Consider the following 6,509-nt stretch of genomic DNA (forward strand, 5'->3'; position numbering starts at 1 on the left):
GAACGGAATGGAGACTTTTATTTCATCGCTGTTGTGAAACAAAGTCCTGCGGTGACTCGATTCCTCGTTGTTTGGTTTTCTGGCCAATGGGAAAATCTTTCCAATGCATATGTTATTGAATTTCTCCCATTTCCTCATTTCCTCATCCGATTACCATTGCAATTTTCTGAGCGCAATAGCCTCCTCCGCTCCCTCTGGTAGCTCATTCCATGCACCCACAACCTTGTGAGTGGGAAATGTGCCTCGGGGTCCTTTGTCAATTTCACACCACTCACCTTAAACCTATGCTTTCGAGTTTCCAACTCACCCTAGCTTGGGTAAAACACGTTAATGCTCATTTCACAACCCTTCCATAAAATCATGTCGCAGCCGTTATGCTGCCGGGAAGGTTGTCCCAGCCTATTCCACTTCACTCTACAGTCCAAACATTGACGACATCCTTGTCTATATTTTGTCACCAATTTCACATCCCTCTTTTTTTTTTAACTTTTTCAAGATGTCAATTACCCTGGATAACAACGAGCTATTTGAAAAAGAAAGGTGAAACGTAGAATGGCTTCAACTTTCAGTGCTGGATGCCACAGAGCCGCAGCACAGACAGCTGAGGCTTGTTTCTGTAGTGTAGTGGTCATCACGTTCGCCTCACACGCGAAAGGTCCGCAGTTCGAAACTGGGCAAAAACTGCTTTGTTCTTCAATTGCAGCCTTTTACACGGACAAGAACGGAGCTTTCTTGCTTGCTCTCCCATCTGCAAACCAGCCTTCGAAAATGCTCGATCGAAAATGCTCGAACAAATCTGCTCTCTTTGTGAAATGTGATGCAATTCCATTTAATTAGTGAGCAAAGCATTGTAAAGGTTTTCTCCAACCTGGTTCTGATCATAAGTCATTCTGTTTGAGAGTGTAGTTACCGCGTTCTGATCCCTTCCACGAAAAACTGTCCCGTATTTGCATTCCTTGCGCAGGCGGACCGGTTCAAAGACAGGGAAGAAGCTGATGCGCTGGTGTCACAGTGCACCACTGATTCCTGAACTAGTCTGTCTGTCAAATGTACACCAAAGTCGTCTCTGCAAGGCCTCATTTGGAAGCTCTCTGTCGTTATTCAACGTGCGAGAATTGGCAGCAGAGGTGCTGAACCATGGCTTGGATCAGTTCGCACGTTAGTGACTCATTCAATCAGCAACAGCAATGAAAGAAATTGCACTCTCAGAGGAACCTCTGGACTTGTGATTTCATAGCGTCGCTAGTATTAAGGTGAGCCCCGAGATCTAAGCCATGTTGGAACTGAAACGGAGGAATTGACAGAGAGGCTGCAGAATAACATCGCAACCTTTTGGTTTTCTTTAAATCACTGACGAGCAGGAAACTGTAAACGGGAGGGCGAGTGGGAAAGTGAGGCAGTTGCAGCTCTGATGAAACTCCTTCATTGTAAGTCACTCAGCAACAAGAGACGTGAAGGTGACTCAGGCGTGAGAGCTCTTCACATCGAGAACAAAAAGCAATCAAGTGCAGTTAGCACCTCTCCCGGAGTGGGGGTGGGGTGAGATAATTACCTTTTGATTTCAGTTACTATGTTCACAAACTGCCTTTTAAATTGAGGTGAACAGAAACTGCGTTTCTAATAAGCACCATGGAATTTAGCAAGATTTATTGAGTCGCTTCTCGTCGATTCCCACACAGGTTTCCAACTCAGTCGGTATCGATGTGGCTCATGTCCAGGTGTGAATATCCCTGCAGCCAATTGCATGGTTAAGGTAAAAGGCAAGGAAAGTGGCATCCCGAACTGGCCCCGAGGTCAGAGCATCCTCACAATGTGATCTGTCGTTCTCGAATTGTAATGCTACCTCCTGTATAAGGTGGAGAACATTCTTTGGGACTCTTATCCTGCAAAACAGACACAGTGACTGAAAATATAGTGCACGGTATGATGTGGAACACGGCCTGCTCAGCTTTGTGCATTTTCCCTGTAGTCCGGTGTGTTTCGTGTTCCGTGTAAACGTGACAGTTGTCCTGTTTCGAGCAATGGGTGAAATCATTCAGCAAAACAAGATTCGAAATTGAAGTAATGTCAAGCATGGTGATTTGAACAAATCATAACCGAACATATATTCTCACGCAGTCAAAGATACATTTCTGGCTGAAAAGAGTCTGAGAAGATAGACTCAGCTTACCATTGATTTTTGTCCGGATTGATGGGCTTTCGTTATCTGCTGCGAAATAGACATTGTAGCAGGGCACATCCCAGCAGCTGTGCCAGTCGGAGAGGGACCATGGAACCCTTTTCATGTGACTTTGCATGTGTGGTTATGCAGGAGCACAATTCGAAATGCAAGACAATGGGCACCCAGGCTGTCTGGTAGTGTGGCCGAACGGTCTAAGGCGCTGGATTGCAGGTCCCAGCTCTGGAAGGGGCGTGAGTTCGAGTCCTACCACTGCCATTTCAGCTGATCAACTCCACCGCCGCAGCACTGTTAAAATGCTGCTTTGATCCCTGCTGCATTGGTGATTCAGGGGCATTAACTGTGGAAACGTGCTGAGTATTGTCGAGACTCTCTGCTGTCATGATGTTGCTCGCCTCCCCAGCAGAAGCAAGCAGCTCAGCTATTAGTTTACGTTCCAGGCAAGTTGAGTTTTTACTGGAACCGAATGGAGACTGTTATTTCATCGCTGTTGTGAAACAAAGTCCTGCGGTGAGTCGATTCATCGTTATTTGTCTTTCTGGCGAATGGGAAAATCTTTCCAATGCATATGTTATTGAATTTCTCCCATTTCCTACACTTCCGTCCTGGAGACACCGGAAGGGAAAGGTAATCTAATCGAGACTGTGATTGGTGAAATTCACTTTTTTATGGCACATACTTATTATATTCTTTCTTTCTCTCTTTTCAGCATTGTCTGGGAAGTGGTGGTGCACTAAGGCTGCAGTATGTTTGAAAGAGTAGTTTGGAATTGCCCTGTTGTTAGTTGTGAGATTACTTTATGCCTCATGCCCTCGGACTATCTCACATTTAGCATTCATGCTTCGCTGTGTCTAAACATGCATTAGGTATGCCAGTTTTGTTTGTGTTCTGTGTTAAATGCTTTCTGTTTGCGATTCGCTCAATACATTACGAGTTAACAGGGGTTCTGAGGTAACTTGCAGCAGCAAAAATCCTCAACTGAGGATCTGGGAAAGTATCACAAAGCATGGTCAGTCGGAGCAAAAGTAAGGGAGTCGTTCGTTTCTGCAGTGTTTCACAATACTACCTTTCCCGTGAGCAGTCGAACAGATTAAATGATTGTGCTACAGACTGCGACGGCAAGCTCCGCTGAAAAGTAATCCTTTAAAACCGGTGTAAGCAACGCAAGGTTATTGGGGTACACCGCGTGGAAACAGAGACTTCGGTGTATCTCATCCACGCTCACCACATAACCAAAATGAAACAAGTCCCGTTCCACAGCATTTGGCCTCAATCCCTCTAAACCCATACTATCCAGAAACTCATCCGATTACCATTGCAATTTTCTGAGTGCAATAGCCTCCTCCACTCCCTCTGGTAGCTCATTCCATACACGCATAACCTTGTGTGTGGGAAATGTGCCTCGGGGTCCTTTGTCAATTTCAGACCACTCACCTTAAACCTATGCTCTCGAGTTTCCAACTCACCCCAGCTTGGGTAAAACACGTAATTATTCAGTTTACAACCCTTCCATAAAATCGTGTCGCAGCCGTTATGCTGCCAGGAAAGTTGTCCCAGCCTATTCCACCTCACTCTACAGTCCAAACATTGACGACATCCTTGTCTATATTTTGTCACTAATTTCACGTCTTTTTTTTAACTTTTTCAAGATGTCAATTACCCTGGATAACAACGAGCTATTGGAAAAAGAAAGGTGAAACGTAGAATGGCTTCAACTTTCGGTGCTGGATGCCACAGAGCCGCAACGCGCTCGGCTGAAGCTCGTTTCTGTAGTGTAGTGGTCATCACATTCGCCTCACTCGCGAAAAGCCCCCAGTTCGAAACTGGACAGAAACTGGCTTGTTCTTCATTTGTAGCCTTTTACACGAACAAGAACGGAGCTTTCTTGCTTGCTTTCCCATCTGCAAACCTGCCTTCGAAATCGCTCGAACAAATCTGCTCTCTTTGTGATTCAATTCCATGAAATTAGCTTGCAAAGCATTGTAATGTTTTTATCCAACCTGGGTCTGATCATATGTCCAATTTAGATTAGATTACTTACAGTGTGGAAACAGGCCCTTCAGCCCAACAAGTGCACACCGACCCGTCGAAGTGCAACCCACCCATACCCCTACATTTACCCCTTACCTAACACTACGGGCAATTTAGCATGGCCAATTCACCTGACCAGCACATCTTTGGACTGTGGGAGGAAACCAGAGCACCCGGAGGAAACCCACGCAGACACTGGGAGAACGTGCAAACTCCACACAGTCTGTCACCCGAGTCGGGAATTGAACTCTGGTCTCAGGCGCTGTGAGGCAACAGTGCTAACCACTGTGCCACAGTGCCACCCAAACCACTGTGCCACAGTGCCACCCATTCTGCTTCAGAGTGTAGTTACAGCGTTCTGAATCCTCCACCAAAAGCAGTACCGCGTTTGCATTCCTTGTGCAGGCGGGCCGGTTCAAAGACAGGGAAGAAGCAGACGTGCTGGTGTCACAGTACACCACGGATTCCTGAACTAGTCTGTCTGTCAAATGTATCCCAAAGTCGTATCTGAAAGACCTCATTTGGAAGCTGCCTGTCGTTATTCAACGTGCGAGAATTGGCAGCAGAGGTGCTGAATCATGTTTTGGATCAGTTCGCACGTTAGTGACTCATTCTATCAGCAACAGCAATGAAAGAAATTGCACTCTCAGGGCAACCTCTGGACTTGTGATTTCATAGCGTCGCTAGTATTAAGGTGAGCCCGAGATCTAAGCCATGTTGGAACTGAAACGGAGGAATTGACAGAGAGGCTGCAGAATAACATCGCAACCTTTTGGTTTTCTTTAAATCACTGACGAGCAGGAAAATGTAAACGGCCAGGGCGAGTGGGAAAGTGAGGCAGTTGCAGATCTGGTGAAACTCTTTCTTTGTGAGTCACTCAGCAACAAGAGACGTGAAGGTGACTCAGGCGTGAGAGCTCTTCACATCGAGAACAAAAAGCACTCAAGGGCAGTTAGCACCTCTCCCGGAGTGAGGGTGGGATAAGATACTTACCTTGTGACTTCAGTTACTATGTTCAGAAACTGCCTTTTAAATTGAGGTGAACAGAAACTGCATTTCTAATAAGCAACATGGAATTTAGCAAGATTTATTGAGTCGCTTCTCGTTTGCAAGTCAGTCGGTATCGATGTGGCGCATGTCCAGATGTGAATATCCCTGCAGCAAATTGCACGGTTAATGTAAAAGGCAAGGAAAGTGGCATCTCGAACTGGCCCCGTGGTCAGAGCATTCTCACAATGTGATCTGTCGTTCTCGGATTGTAATGCTACCTCCGGTTTTATGGTGGAGAACATTCTTTGGGCCTCGTATTCTGCAAAACAGGCAGTGACTGAAACTATGCTGCAAGGTATGATGTGCAACACGGCCTGCTCAGCTTTGTGCATTTTCCCTGTAGTCCGGTGTGTTTCGTGTTCCGTGTAAACGTGAAAGTTGTCCTGTTTCGAGCAATGGGTGAAATCATTCAGCAAAGCAAGAATCGAAATTGAAGTAATGTCAAGCAGCTCATGGTGATTTGACCAAATCATAACCGAACATATATTCTCACGCAGTCACAGATACATTTGTCGCTGAAAAGAGTCTGAGAAGATAGACTCAGCTTACTATTGATTTTTGTCCGGATTGATGGGATTTCGTTATCTGCTGCGAAATTGACATTGTAGCCGGGCACATCCCAGCAGCTGTGCGAGTCGGAGACGGACCATGGAGGATCCTCAACTGAGGATCTGGGAAAACTTCACGAAGTATGGTCAGTCGGAGCAAAAGTAAGGAAGTCGTTTGTTTCTGCAGTGTTTTCAAGTTGTGAATTACCCTGGATAACAACGAGCTGTTGGAAAAAGAAAGGTGAAACGGAGAATGTCTACACCTTCCAGTGCTGGGGGCCAAAGAGCCGCCGCGCGGCTGGCTGAGGCTTGTTTCTGTAGTGCAGTGGTCATCACGTTCGCCTCACGCGCGCAAAGGTCCCCAGTTCGAAACTGGGCAGAGACTGCTTTGTTCTTCAATTGCAACCTTTTACAAGCCGAGCGGTCTAAGGTACTGGATCCAGGTTCCAGTCCTGAAAGGGGCGTGGGTTCGAATCCCACCACTGCTGTTTCAGCTGATCGACTCCATCGCCGCAGCACTGTTAAAATGCTACTTCGATCCCCGTTGCATGGATGCCCCCGGGGATTTAACTGTGGTGTGGAAACGTACTGACTATTGCAACGTTTCTCTGCTGTCGTGATGGTAATCGCTTCGACTCTCGCTTTACATTGCAGGCAAGTTGAGGTTTTACTGGAACCGAATGGAGACTGTTATTTCATCG

General features: G+C 46.3%; 2 non-coding genes across 2 annotated transcripts; both read left to right on the forward strand.

The window, feature by feature from the left end:
* The first annotated feature begins 610 nt into the window (after window positions 1-610).
* On the forward strand, window positions 611-683 carry trnav-cac (transfer RNA valine (anticodon CAC)). Its single transcript has one exon. It is a non-coding gene; the product is annotated as a tRNA-Val (tRNA).
* Window positions 684-6,119: 5,436 nt separating this feature from the next.
* On the forward strand, window positions 6,120-6,193 carry trnav-cac (transfer RNA valine (anticodon CAC)). The gene has a single exon. It is a non-coding gene; the product is annotated as a tRNA-Val (tRNA).
* The last annotated feature ends 316 nt before the right edge of the window (window positions 6,194-6,509 follow it).

This window comes from Hemiscyllium ocellatum, unplaced genomic scaffold (genome assembly GCF_020745735.1).
Source record: "Hemiscyllium ocellatum isolate sHemOce1 unplaced genomic scaffold, sHemOce1.pat.X.cur. scaffold_280_pat_ctg1, whole genome shotgun sequence".
Classification (NCBI taxonomy): Eukaryota; Metazoa; Chordata; class Chondrichthyes; order Orectolobiformes; family Hemiscylliidae; genus Hemiscyllium; species Hemiscyllium ocellatum.